The 15,305-nt window shown below is 45.1% G+C and overlaps 1 protein-coding gene across 5 annotated transcripts in view; it reads right to left on the bottom strand.

Annotated features, from left to right (window-relative positions):
* HDAC4 (histone deacetylase 4) overlaps positions 1–10,655 on the bottom strand; it is a 120,366-nt gene extending 109,711 nt beyond the window's left edge. For 3 of the 5 annotated variants that reach the window (XM_060282703.1, XM_060282698.1, XM_035140330.2), the window contains exon 1: positions 9,789–10,216. The gene's annotated coding sequence lies outside the window, so the exon portion shown is untranslated. Of the gene's footprint in view, positions 1–9,788; positions 10,217–10,550 lie in introns of those variants that run through there. The other 2 variants (XM_035140321.2, XM_060282705.1) reach the window with 2 other exon arrangements.
* Positions 10,656–15,305: the final 4,650 nt, after the last annotated feature.

Genomic DNA, 15,305 nt, shown 5'->3' on the forward strand with positions numbered 1-15,305 from the left:
GAATAGAATCTGAGAATATGGCACAACTTCTGTTGCCTTGATGTCCTGAAGATGCTTGATGACCTGTAGCATCAATTGATGTTTTTGACACTTGCAGGCCCTGGAGCGAGAAGCAGAGTGGAGAAGTATCCATCTGATGATGCTCAGAATCCATTGCTCCATGGTGGAAACCAACCACTGGTATGGGTGTCTGGTCATGCCCATTGCTGTTACTATTGTTGCCCTCCCTGCCCCACTGCCAGCCTGCCTGGCTGACCAGCTTTGGAGAAGGTAGTCTAGCTCTACCACTGTTGTCATGCAGCAAAGCCCTGTCCACCCCAGGAGGGCCTAGAACCTCTGCCATCCCTGGGAGCGTAGCAAATCTTAACAGAAGGAGGAAAGGGTGCCCTTGCTTCCCCTCCAATCATCTCTTTTTTTAAAAAAAATATATTTTTATTAATTTTCCAATTAAAACCAATTATATCACATTCATTATTTCAAATTATACACATATATATATCAATCAAACCGAATGTTATGCCAAATCGTCTAGAAAATTTTTTATTTGGGTTCCCATGCTTCAAGAAATTGGGGATTCCTTGCAACCGTCCACTGCCGTCTTTTTTCTAAAGTTCAAATCGTCCTCCAAGTTCATAATAATCCAGATCTTCCCCTTACAGTCACATAGATGTTTTCCACTTTCAACCGATTGTTTCCCAGCTGCTGAGATAAATATCAAACAAGGTTTCACAAATGTTCTTTCTCCTGTGTGGGTTAATCAGTCCAGCCTCCCCATAAATCTTCTTAGTCTGGAGCTCCCTGTTGCGTCGAAGCAGCGCCATCTTAAAAAGCTCAAATCACTTTCGTTTTCTCTCATAGCCATGAAGATTAACGATCTTTATGAAATTTACAGCTTTTCCAGGCAGAAGACCCAAACATCAAACCATAAACTCTTGGTAAATTAATGGATCTCCTTGCCCTATAGCTGAACTTAGCTTCAGGTCGCTGCTCCAATTCAAAGTGCGTCACAGCTCATAAATCCTCCGAACGCGTCCAGGACTCCTTCCGTCCGACTAGGGGGGGGGGGGCTTTTCTCATCGGCAACTCCACATCTTTAAAAAATATGCTCAGTAACAACAGTTTATAAAGTTCAACTCACACAGTCTTTTGCTTCTCTTTCACTCCAAACAAGCCAGAACATCGCGTCTGGGAAGGTACGAAGTAACTCATATGAAGAAAAATAAAAAAAGACTCGCTTCCCTTATCGCTCCGTCCCCATCAATCCTTCTTCCAGATGATATACAGCCTTTGACTCCTCTCCCTCAGCAGCATAAATTTCTCAGCAGTAAACAGCGCTTCTTCCCCTCCTTCTGAAGTATGTCCATAGATTTAAGCCTAATTATCTTCTTTAACCATGGAAATCCCCGCCATGCAGATTAGCGTCCGGGAGTCCTGGCCCTCGTAAGTGCTTTTCAGCCCAAGCTCCCCCCACTCCATAAACAGTCGGAGTGGGTCTGGGGGCATCGCGGGCCAGCGGCCCCTCTCCGTAACCCCCGGAGAGGGTAGGGGGTTGCCATTTACTCCCCTAGCAACCGCCAAGTTCCTCACGAAGGTCAGAGGGATGGAAAACAGGTCCGCCATTCCTGCCGGCGGAAACCGGAACCCCCTCCAATCATCTCTTTGGTCCCTGGAGCAATGCTTTCCTCTTGTGACTAGCTTACACCAAGACATAATCAAGCCCATCCCCAAAATGTTTGCCCTCATTTAAGGGGTCACTGGAAAACTCTTGACCTTTACCTTTGCTTTCCAATTATTTAGTCATAGCTGCCTGTACACAGCTACATCCATGATTATGGCCTTGACAGAGAACTGTTGTGTATCCACTGAAGTATCAGCCACCGAAGCAGAGGTCATGGCACGTTTGCACAGCCCCTGCTGTAAGTGGGTGCAGACAAACCCAGATCCCGAACACTGAAAACCCGGAAGTAAATGCTCCGGTTTTCAAACGTTTCTCAGAAGCCAAACGTCCGACGCAGCTTCCACTTGAATGCAGGAAGCTCCTGCAGCCAATCGGAAGCAACGTTTAAGTTGTTGAACATTTCGGAAGCCGAACGGGCTTCCGGAACAGATTATGTTCAACAACCAAGGTTTGACTGTATCCACATATAGAAATTCCCAGGGTTTTTTCCAGTGGGAACTCACAGGAACTCAATTCCAGCATCTCTGTTGGGTGCCATTGCCATTCTAAAAGAACGAGGGAGGTGCTCATGGCGAGTTCCAGCACCTCTTTTTCTAGAAAAACAGCACTGGAAATTCCTGGAAATAACACTGGAAATTCCAATATGAGAGCCTGTGCACAGGGGAAGGAAGAGCTGTTTAGGTTCATGTCTGAAAGAGGTGTGTGGTCAGCCTCACTCTCAAAGCCAAAACTGTTTGCCCAAGATGTGAAACCAAGCGGAACTCTGCCACTGGAGGGGGGGAGGGAAAATAGAAGGTAGCAGAAGAGGGCGCCCCGTCCCCCCCGCCTCCTCCCAAGATGGTGGCCAAGGTAAGAAAAACACGGGGTCTAATCTGAGCAGTAGAATGTTTTGGGATCTGGTAGGCTCTGCCGTGTGTGTTCTGCTCCAGAATCAGCCTTCCCTTCAGGGTGTTCCATTAAGTTTCAGTTAAGAGGAACCAACTTCCTCTTCTTGTTTCTTGTTTCTTTAGTATCTCTCATTATGTTATTTTGTTAGTTCTCTTTATTATTAAAGCTTAATTTACACTTAAGTAAGCCACTAATTTTTCTCAAAGAAAAACATACTTCTGCTGAGGAAAGGTGTCGAATGTCCTAAACTGGGTAAGTGAGGGGATATTTTCCCAGTTTGCTAGGAGGATTGATTTTGTTCATCACCTCCCAGCTCCACAACATCCACAGGGCTGCAGTCTGAGGGGTCACATACACCTGGATGCCCAGCAAGGGTCCACAACCTGTACTGCTGTCTACAGCAAGCGGCACTTGCCAAGCCACTGGCATGAAGGCCCTGGCTGAGACATCTAAGCAGCTCTGGGACAAGGCCTTTTTTCTTCTGGGACCACTGGGAGCAGGGATGCCAACTTGAATAAAATGAGGGGGGAGGTAAGCATCGCCCTGCATAATGGATCACATGATGCGGCGCACGCAGCCACACACACCATTTGAATGGTAACACCCATCAACTTGGGGGGCAGCCCCCCAATATTTTATTGGGGGGAACGAAGACCCCTCAGCCCCTAGGACTTGGCTCCTATGCGAGGGGAGGGATACCATGGCCAGACTGCCTCTGCCAAGTTTCCTGCTTACCAAAGCAAGGTGTTGAGTTGCCAGAGCCGCCACTGAGGTGCACCTGGGCAGACTCTCAGCCCCACCCACCTCACAGAGTGTCTGTTGTGGGGGAGGAAGGGAAAGGAGAATGTTAGCCGCTTTAAGACTCCTTCGGGTAGTGATAAAGCGGGATATCAAATCCAAACTCTTCTTCTTCTTCTATTATTATTATTATTATTATTATTATTATTATTATTATTATTATTGATAATAATAATAATTTATTATTTATTATTATTATTTATACCCCACCCATCTGGCTGGGTTTCCCCAGCCAATCTGGGCGGCTCCCAACTGAATTAAAAGCACAATACAACATCAAACATTAAAAACTTCCCTAAACAGGGCTGCCTTCAGATGTCTTAGAAGTCAGATAGTTGTTTATTTCCTTGACAGCTGCCCTGGACACAGAATTGACCTGCGCCTCCATGGACAGCTGTGAGTCCAAAATGACTCCCAGGCTGCGCACCTGGTCCTTCAGGGGCACAGTTACCCCATTCAGGACCAGAGAGTCCTCCACACCTGCCTGCCCCGTCCCCACAAAACAGTACTTCTGTCTTGTCAGGATTCAACCTCAATCTGTTAGCTGCCATCCATCCTCCAACCGCCTCCAGGCACTCACACAGGACCTTCACCGCCTGCACTGGTTCTGATTTTAAAGAGAGGTAGAGCCCAAACCCCCTGATGGTCTCTCCCAGCGGCTTCATGTAGATGTTAAAAAGCATGGGGGAGAGGATGGAACCCTGAGGCACCCCACAAGTGAGAGCCCAGGGGTCTGAACACTCATCCCCCAACCCCACTTTCTGGACACTTTCAGGAAGGAGTGGAACCACTGTATAACAGTGCCCCCAGCTCCCAGCCCCTCTAGACAGTCCAGAAGGATGTCATGGTCGATGGTATCAAACTGCGGAGAGGTCTCCTGACCCACTCAGATGATCTCTTCTCAATTTACTTCTTCCTGTCCAGTGGAGCAAGTGGGAATGGACAACCATACATGGATCCCCTTCTCCATCTGCAGGAAAACTGCAAGGTGCAAGGCTACAGAGATTCACGTTAAGAGTAAACCCACTGAGCATAGTGGGACTTCTGGGTAAAGTGCATAGGGCTGCTATTAATTATAGTATAAACAAACATTACGTATAGTGAAAATGCATTAATCTAATAGAGTCAAGCAAACATGACCTCAAAAACAGTATTATTTTACAACATGCAACCCATTGCTATGAACATTTACTCACAAATGAGCCTTGTGGAATGCATTAATACTTGCTACCAAGAAAGCGCATATTGCATTGCCATTTTTGGATTCTCTTCTTTCTACTGGTCCTGTTATTCTATTTTTGAGAGCCATTTGCAATGCAGAAATTAAGCAGGCGAAGCTCTTCACAGCATGGCTACTGGTACTCATAGGAGAAGAACTAGTAAAAAAGCTGGTACTTCTGCTGCCAGCCATGTAGTCTAGAAAGATACCAGAGGTCCTAAAATTGCAGGGACAAGTATGATTACCACCTTTTCTCTACACAAAACTACTGTACCTTTAACTGCTACAGCAGAGGCAACAAGTGTATCCTTCCTAAGAATGAAGATTCAACAAAATTTGAGAGGCTGCTCCAGGCATTGAAATGCATTCACTAAATTTTAACAGCCACAATTCTGTTGCCAAACCCCATTTCAGGGCATGCAAACTTGTCAGACCCAAAGCCAATTAATTTAAGACCAACAGAGTGTACAAGCCAACAAAACAAAAACACATACAAAAAAACAAAGCTACAAAATGTCATTTCAGGACAACCAAAGACCTCCCCTCTCACATCCAAAGCATTCAGAGTAAGGAAGGAAAGGGGAGAGGAGATTAAAACTATCTTGTTGCTGCTGGTCTGGTTCTGAGAGCTCTCAGGGTTGCTACTACTGCTTTCATGGGAGTCACAGTGCTTGAAGTCAGTGTTAGAAACTGAGATACAAAAGCTAGGAGCTAAATGGCACCTTAAACCTGGGCACAACAATGGAATGTCTACAAGAATACTAAGCTGAAAATGAATGAACTGCAACTAAAATATTATGTTCATTTTTCACATGGTCTAGTCCTTCCCCTGCCCACCCCCCTAATTTCTTAAGTGGGTTTCTTCTCCAGACTTCAGAGAGTAGCTGGAAGTGGGGAAGCAGAAAAAGGTCCTCCTTTCCTTCCATTCTGCAGTTTTAATTTGAAATATTAGGTGCAGTACTGCGCCCAGAGCTCAGAAAGTGCTCGTGCTAATGAAATTCCCTGTCACAAAATGTGCCTAGAACAATGGGAGTTTCGAACACTACTTGAAATTAAATGGTTGTGGATGTTAATCACAGACACAATTTATACCAAAAACTTTTTCCTCCTGATTAATGTAAATATCTGTGCCCTGATTGGCTAAGTGGCACTAATCACAAGGAAGTAAGTCTATTTGGAAGACTGGCAAGTCTTGTTGCCATCCTGAACACTATTTTTCAATGGGAATTGCTTGATGAAACCTATTTTTCTGGAGCACCGCCAGGCCCAGGCCACACCAATGCAGACTCCTGCAAGGCAGAGAGCAGAAAGTGAATGATTTTAACATGAGTGGCAGAACAAGTGGGAACAGGCTTCGGGGTGGGGGCTTCCACTGGCAGTTCACTGCCCCTTATATCCTTATCCATACCTGCTTGGTGGGAGGGGGAAACAAGGGGGCTGAGTTTGTAGCCAGGTGGGAAATGAGTGGATTGAGAGCTAATTGAATAGGAGTTTATTCTTTGTTTGGAAGAACTGGGCACCGTATTTTTTGCTCCATAGGACGCACCTAGTTTTTAGAGGAGGAAAACAAGGGAAAAAATATTTTCTTGAATTGTCCTAGGCATAGCAGCCAACTCCTAGAGGCCTATATATAGGACTTTTTATTTAAAATGGATTTTTAAAATCTAAATTGGATTTTTAAAATAAAATGCTTTTGGAGGGAAAAATAATTCTAAAGATAGTTTTCTGTTTAAGTTACATTATAGTCCAAGGGCTATTCATCAGGAAAGAAGGAATTGTTTTAAGTTTTTCATGTGTGCTGAAACTCAGTCTAAGGGTTTTTTTTAAAAAAAAAAAGAATGTTTAACTGCATCAGTTAACAAACATGGATACATATGCTATAATGTTATTGTTTTAGTTAAATAAATTGTTTAAATGTTATTAAGGAAATGATTATTTTTCTCCTTCCAATAAAGTTGTCCAAATAAAAACAGTTAACTTATTAAAACTCACAATAATTTCATAATTACCTTTCTATGTATTTCTAATAGTATAACCAAATCAGTAATTTTTTATATAACTGTAAAAACTACTCTGAAAATTTATTATTCCAAAAATGAAACCATCTGTTGTAAATATTAAGATTATACCAGCAGGAATGTCTTTCTGTTTAAAAAACAAACCTGATTTAAATCAAGTCTTACTGACAATTGTGATTGTCAATTATTAACTCTGGCTCCTAAATTTTGGAGATGGCTCTTAGATTTGAACAAGATTTGTCCAGGCCATTCTACTGAACTTAAGAGGATTTAAGACATTCTCTCTCTTTTTACTTTCAAAAATGATATGCCATGCAGTTAGTTGTTCAAACTTTTAAACTGAACTTTATGCAAATTCATGCTGTAATATTCTGCATTCCACCTCAGTTTGCTGCTTCAGGGAGCAATGTACAGTTTGGAGTGTGAATGGAAGTGAATGTACTGTATAATTGAAAACTACCAATTATGTTCAAAACTAATGTTACAAAACAACTAATATCATGTTTTAGCAGCCCATAAAATTTTAATGCATTTTCTTTTCAAAAACCAAGAAAAGTCAATAACAAAAAGCTAAACCTGCCAGTTTACAATCAGAGTTAAGGCTCTCACATTAGATGAAACTCCACAATGCCTAAAAATCAGAAGACAAGCCTAGTGCCTTCATATACATGCCCCATGATCAGCAATGATGTTGTGTAATGTCACAAACTGTGCTTGCTTCCAATTTACTTTCCCCATATTAATACCCTTCTTTGGTCTTTCAGGGTGAAATCCAGATGAAGAAACAGTAAATATGTCCTATGCTGTCTTCTTCCTGTTACTTCATGAAGTATCCAAGCCTTACTACACTGCTAGAAAAATCATTCTTGGGTTGACTAATGCCTGTCTTGTTTCCATCAGGAGCTGACAGGATGGGTTTAATAGTGGGAAATGTGGACTCTTCTCAGAATCAGTAGCGGCAAAACCGGCACTGCTGCTAATGACTTGCGGAGTATGGTGTGTATAGCCGTGCTTCCTAGCTGCAACAGATAGTTGTGTCAGTAATGAAAAGTGTCAAAGCAAATCTGGAAAATGGTCCACCTGCTTCATAGATTTTAAAGAGACAATAAGAAAAAGTGCATATTGACAGCGTGGAGAGGTGAGCATACTGATTTTGAGCAAGAACAGGTTACTTATTTCTTTATGTTTCAGTGCATTTGTGCAATGCCTCTTCTCTAAAAGTTGCTCACAGGACCTTACAAAAAATATCAGGTTAGACAACCGAGTTCACAAATCTTTTTTCATACATCTTTTCTGTTGCAAAGTGGTGCTGGAAGTACAATCTGAGGAAAAGAAGATGCACGCTGGAAAATAATTCTTGACCCCTTCTTCTCTGCTGCAACACCAGACCACCCAGTCCATTTCATCCCCACTAAATATCTCAGGTTCCAAAGCAACCCCAGGTATTTTACAGCATATCTACAGCTAGAGATATCAGCATGGTGATGAATGAACATTTTTCTCGTTCATCTTGCAGTTCCAAATCCAGAAAAAGAAACCTAAACTCTTGTGTCCTTAATGCTTACAGTAATGACACACAGAAGCCTACTCTGGAGTAAGACAGCATGTGAACTGTGCAAGTTACTAAAAAAGTGCCCTCACCATCCTGCCAGCTCCTGATGTAAGAAACAAAGAGGCATAGGTCAACCCTATGTCTGCCCTTTGCTTGCCCTGTGCCTAGAAAGCACAGTTCCAAGGTTTTATGCTTGTCCCATGCTTTCTACACACAGGTCTAAGCAGCTTTTTGTTTGCCCTACCACTTTCCCCAGGAAAACCCACTCTTTAACAATGAATCAGAGCAAATGTCAATCCACAACAAAAAAAATCCTACAGCCCTTTGCTCCCATTCAGTGATAGACTGGGTTTTCAAGGGGGGGAGAGAGAGAGTGTGTGTGTAAGTGTGGATGAGCCCTAGGGCTCAAAAGCTTCATAAGGGAATACACAACCAGGACAATATGGGACATTGTTGTTTCTCCCAGGCATTCCATCCTGCCCATCTGTATTTGAGCCTGAAAGATCAAGGTAAAGCATGATTGCATTGAGAACAAGTTGTAAGCAAGCACAACCTGTGATGCTGCACAGCAAGAACAGATAGTTTTAACCCAAAGGGGGAGGCAGAGAATCATTAAATACATATGACTGGTATAAGGAAGATTCTTATGCATATCTCATGTCAGATCAGTGGCCCATCTTGCCCGATACTGTCTAGTTCAACTGGCAGTGGCTGTTTAGAGCCCTGTTTCCAATTAAAAAGGATCTCGAATGATGCCAGGAATTGAGCATGAAACCTTATGCAAGCAAAGCTCCATTAATGAACTATACCCAAGATACAGGAGATGAGGAGAATATAATTGTAGAGCGGGAAGGGGCACCAGGGTCATCTAGTCAACCCTGATATGCAGTAATCCAGGCATCCCCAAACTTCGGCCCTCCAGATGTGTTGGACTACAATTCCCATCATCCCTGACCACTGGTCCTGTTAGCTAGGGATCATGGGAGTTGTAGGCCAAAACATCTGGAGGGCCGCAGTTTGGGGATGCCTGCAGTAATCTCAACTAAAGCACCTGTGGGAGATGGTCATCCAACCTCTGCTTAAAAACCTCCAAGGAAGGAAGAGATGGGAAAGATGCTAGAATCAGTAAACAAGCCTCATATGTAAAAGTTAAAAGCACTTTCCCAACAACTACTCTAGTCTTCTGGCTGCTACAGTATTTCCTTTTCACAATCGCCCTGCGAGACAAGACTCGGGGCTTAAAAGGAAAAGATTGGGCAAGGAAACCCACAGCTCGCTCTCTGCACAAGCTCACAGACACACGCACGTACTTCAGATGTCCAAAGCGGGTCCCTGGCAGCCCTTTTCGGCACCGCCATGACCCTCTTCGCCGCTAGAGTTGAGCACGGTCTGACCCAAGAACACCTTGGGACCGTTCGCTCTCCTGTCGGAGATGCGAGGCTGGCCGGCCGGCCGGCTGTCTAGTCACGAGCAGCCTTTCCCCTCCCCTCTCCTCCGCGGCCTCTGCCGGGAGGTAGGGAGGGAGGGAGGGCGGACGCCGCCCAGCCTCGCCCCGATGGGCGTCTCCGCGCCGCAGCCGCCGCATCTCTCCCGTCCGTCCCCCGTTATAGACTCGCCCTCGGGCGCCTCGCTTACCTCGGAGGACGGAGCGGCGAGGGAGGGAGGGAGGCGGCGCTGGGGAGGCGGGCGCGGCTCCTGGACCACTCGCCGCCGACGCCGCCTCAGTCGCCAACAGATAGCTCTCGTTGATGATCAATGAGGAGGCTCTTCCCAGCCCCTCAGCGGCCGAAAGGGCGGCTCCCTCCCCTCCACGCCGAGGGGGAGCGCGCCATGGGCGAGACGGGGGGCAAGGCCGGCGCAGGTGTCGATCAAGGAACCCAAGGCCCGCCCTCCACTCTCCGACGGGGACGGCGGATGGCGAAAGCGCCCCCCCTCCACCTCCGCGAGATCCTTGCCAGCCACAGCCCAACGTGGGGGCATCGGAGACGGTGGCTCAAAAGCGCCCGCCAAGACAGCAGGCGGGGCTCTGATTGGCGCTCGGAGGCGTCAGTCAAAACACACACACACACCCCTGGACGTTCCATTCACCCCCCCCCCGCATGCCTCTTCCCCCCCCCCCGCACGCGGCCCGCGAAATCAGGGGAAGGAAAAACGCGCCTTTCGAACGCAGCACGCGAATGCTGCTCATCTCTTTAAAACGGGGGGAGGGGGGCGCATCGCATCACTGCCGCCCGACCTGAAGAACACAACTGCTGCAGGGAATAATAATAACAACAACCCTCCTCATCCATACACCCCCCATGCGTGCCGGGCGAGCGGCCGCGGGAGAACCACTGCCCCCACCGCAGCCCGGGAGGGAGGGAGGATCTGCTGGGAAGTCGCGCCGCTTACACTGACCTGCGTGCGAAGACAGGAGGCTAAGAAGCTGGGAGGGGGGGCTGAGTGTGGGGCGGAGGGGCGAAGACGACGACGGACCCTCACGGAAGGCGGCGGCGGCGGCGGGGAGGAGGGAGGGACACACACCAGACGGGCCCTTTGGCGCTGGCACAGCGGTGCGCGCGCCGCCAACGGAATCAGCCCGTGACGGCACCCGCCATCTTGGAGTTTTCGGATGGAAAATCACGTGGTAAAAAATCCGCTTTTTATATATATATTTATATATATATATATATTGCTTCCCTAAACCAATCAGGCAGCGGCGCTATTAATAGCACCGTTTCCCTTTTTCTTCCTCACCCCCCTCCCTTTGAAAAAACAAAAAAAAATCCCCGCCCCCCTCCGCACCGGAAGTGGAGTGGAGGCGAGCTTGGCAAGCGCGGGGCTGCGCCGGGTTGGTCTCTGAGGGAGCGGGAGGCGCGTCCCCGAAGACGCCCAAGAGGGGTCTCCTCCGCATCTCTGCGGGCGGGGATCCTTTCCGGCACACGCGCGCGCAGACGGTGGGGGGCGACTGGCAGCCCCAGGCCTCCCCCCCCCCCCCCGGGGAATGCATGCCCCTCGATCTCTCTCACAAACGCATCGAGCCAGTCGAAACTGCCGCCCTCCCCCCTCGACCCCCCGCTGGCCCATGTCTAGGCCGGCGCACCCGCTAGGCCAGGTGAGGTGGCCTCCTTTCCCAGCCGCCTGCCTGCCTCCCACCTAGGACTCCACCCAAACGCCCTGGATCTCACCCATGGCCCAAACTAACTCATAGCTCTGGTACAAAAATATCAAGTACCGTATATATTGTGAGGACAGAGACCTACATTTGTTTCCTACTCAGCAAATGCATTGATGAGGCTATATAAATTATTATTCTTAGGTATCACTGGAGATGGATCCCCATCTGGGTTTTCCGCCTTAGGTACAAAATGCCTTAGGACAAGCCCAGACAGAATTAGACTTCAACCCCTCTGTCACTTCAGCTCAGGAGTAAGTGACAGCATGCTGGACCGTACAGTGGTACCTCGGTTTACGAAATTAATCTGTTCCGGAAGTCTGTTCTTAAACCGAAACCGTTCTTAAACCGAGGTGCGCTTTCCCTAATGAGGCCTCCCGCCACCAGTGCCCTTCCACCATTCAGATTCCATTCTTAGACCGAGGTAAAGTTCTCAAACCAAGACACTATTTCGTTTTTTGCGGAGTTTGTAAACCAAATCATTCCTAAACTGGACTGTTCTTAAACCGAGGTACCACTGTATAATATACAGTCATTGGAATCTGCATAAGTGCCTGTTGCTTTGTCTCAGCTTCTGCCAACCTGCAGCTCGAAAGCATACCGGTGCAAGTAAATAAATAGGTACCACTGTGGCGGGAAGGTAAGCGGCATTTCTATGTGCTCTGGCAATTGACACAGTATCCCATTGCATCAGAAGTGGTTTAGTCTGGTGGCCACATGACCCAGAAAAGCTGTCTGCTGATAAATAAATACCTGCTCCCTTTGCCTGAAGTGAGTTGAGCGCTGCACCCCATAGTCTAATTCAACTGGGCTTAACTGTCCAGGGGTCTTACCTTTACCTACCATTGGGGAAAAAGTACACCCTCTTTGAATTCTGTGGTTTTACATATTAGGACATAATAAAAATAATGTGTTCCATAGGTTTTAAAATTAGGTAAATACAACCACAGATGAACAACAACACAGGACATATTACACTGTGTCATTATTTATTTAACAAAAATAAAGCCAAAATGGAGAAGCCATGTGTGAAAAACTAAGTACACCTTACGATTCAATAGAACCACCTTTAGCAGCAATAACTAGAAGTAATTGTTTTCTGTATGACTTTATTGGTCTCTCCCATTGTGGTGGAGGCTTTTTGGCCCACTCTTCTTTACAGCATTGCTTCAGTTTGTTGAGGTTTGCTGGCATTTGCTTATGCACAGCTCTCTGGTCTGGGTTTTGACTGGGTCATTGCAACACCTTGATTCTTTTCTTTTTCAGCCATTCTGTTGTAGATTTGCTGGTGTACTTGGCATCATTGTCCTGTTGCATGACCCAATTTCAGCCAAGCTTCAGCTTTGGGGAAGATGGCCTCACTTTTGACTAGAATATTTCACTGTACAGTTCATAGTTGTCTCAATCACTGCAAGGTTCCCAGGTCCTGTGGCTGCAGAACAAGCCCAAATCATCAGCGCTTCGCCACCCTGCTTGACAGTTGGTACGAGGTGTTTGTGCTGATATTTTGTACTTGGTGTTTGTACTTGGTTTTGGCCAAATGTGGTGTTGTGCATTTTGGACAGACAACTCCACTTTGGTCTTGTCTGTCCAAAGGACATTGTTCCAAAAGTCTTATAGTTTCTTCAGATGCAACTTTGCAAACCTAAGACATGCTGCCATGTTCAGTCTTTTTCTAGTTGTACTGTCATGAGCTGTAACACTGATGCTAACTGAGGCCTGTAGAGCCTGTGATGGAACTCTTGGGTTTCTTGCAATTCTTCTGAAAATTGCACGGTCTGGCCTTGGGGTGAATTTGCTGGGACGTCCACTCCTGGGAAGATTGGCAACTGTCTTGAATGTTTTCCGCTTTTGAATAATCTTTCTTACTGTAGAATGATGCACTTTAAATTGGTTGGAGATGGTCTTATAACCCTTCCCAGTTTCATGGGCAGCAACAGTTGCTTCTCTAAGAGCATTGCTGATGTCTTTCCTCCTGGGCATTGCGTTAAAACACATTTGAATGCTGCATCAAACTGCTAAAATTTTGACTCTTATAGAGATAGTCACAATTGCTGATGATCAATTAACCAACACCTGGCTGCTACTTACCCTCGTAATGATCCTTGTTTTAATTTTCACATAAATAGATCACAATTTACATTTATAGCACTGCATATAACAGTGTGACTTGCCATCAAACCACCTAGGAGTTCAGTGTCGGTTTTCAGTTCAGCACCTAAGCCATATGTTAGTAACTGGACCACATACTACATAGCATAAATTCCTTCCAGCATTATTTACTGTTTTTCCTTGCAAGAGTGCACCCAAACCTTTAACAGGGTGTCATTTGGGAATCTGTTGTATCTATTTACAGATTGCATTCAGTTACTCAACACTCCCTCATTTGATCTGTTTGATCACTATTGTGATCAAAATGATTACTGTGTAAGTAGTCCTGACATGCTGGAACCTTGTTACAAAGAAAGATGATGAATGTTCATATACAACTGATGAAGTAGGAGATACATTTTAATTCATTAAATGTATAATACTTTCAAAAAAGTTATTTAAATACTAAGTGCTAAGTGCCAAAAGCTTTTCAAATACAGGTCATTCCACATCAAGTGATCCTACTTTTTCACCTCATGTCATCAAATTTTCTTAACATTTTGTATATTGGTTGAATTATCAAAACCTAAATCTAATCTAAAATTTTACAGTTACAACAAAATACATAGCAAACAAAATTATGACACCACTGGAACTCTTTAACTGGTCCCGAGATAACACCCCTTCTACCGAGTTGTCATTTTCAACAAATGAGGAGTACAGAAAAGAACATTCCTAAAACAATGCTTTGAATCAAGGGAATACAAGAATTCCATTGCTTTGTTCCATCTACATCCAGTCCAACAGAAACTGTGACCAAAGTGTACTCCTGTAGCAATGAATGAGAAGTTCGATATTGAAGGAGGTACAAAATCTCTGGATATGGCTGAGATAACTGGGTATGTAACCTGTGAATACAATAAAAAATGGTGGTTGACCTGTGTGCTGTTGGTGGACTATGAAAATGAAGAAGTAACTGTGCCCTTCTGACAGTTGCCGGGCTCAGCAGCATCATTTGTCAGTCAGTCAAGTTTATTGCTTATAGCCAAAGGCTGCAACAATGTATACAATGTCACTCAATAAAATATACATGGTACTAATTTGATTGTTGTTGTTTTGTCGTTAGTCATGTCCGACTCTTCGTGACCCCATGGACCATAGCACGCCAGGCACTCCTGTCTTGCACTGCCTCCCTCAGTTTGGTCAAACTCAAGTTCGTAGCTTCGAGAACACTGTCCAACCATCTCGTCCTCTGTCGTCCCCTTCTTCTAGTGCCCTCAATCTTTCCCAACATCAGTATCTTTTCCAAGGATTCTTCTCTTCTCATGAGGTGGCTAATTTGATACAACAACTTAAAACATTTGTATTGATAATTTGTTTACGCATCTAGTTTGGATGTTCTTAAGGTAAGGCGAGCAGAAGTTCTAACACGGGTCAAACCAAGGACTACAACTGGCCACACAGTTTGACAAAAAATGAAATGTCATGTGCAACAAATTCTGTTGAAAAGTGTTTGGTATAAAGTATAATTAATGGAAAAATAAATGTTTTAGACCCATATGATGTGTAAGGGGTTTTTTCCCCATAATTTTGTTTGATATGTATTTTGTTGTAATGTTCATGAAATGAAGTACCGTACTAACAAGGATTCTTTCAAAGCCTTAATTCTATCATGCAACAGCAAGTTATCACTCTGCTTTGGAACACATTTTTAAAAGAAAGTCTCGCTAGCCTTTCAGATACAGTACTGTTTAATTGAACAACTTTTTGAAGAAATGCCTGAAGTAACTGATATTATACTTTGAAGTCTTGTTCATTCTGTTATACTTTACCCCAAGAAGACTCATTTATCCTAAATAGAACCCAATAAGCCCAACATGTATGTACAAAATTTTGCTGGAAGCTCT

This window comes from Zootoca vivipara, chromosome 1 (assembly GCF_963506605.1).
Source record: "Zootoca vivipara chromosome 1, rZooViv1.1, whole genome shotgun sequence".
NCBI classification, from domain to species: Eukaryota; Metazoa; Chordata; class Lepidosauria; order Squamata; family Lacertidae; genus Zootoca; species Zootoca vivipara.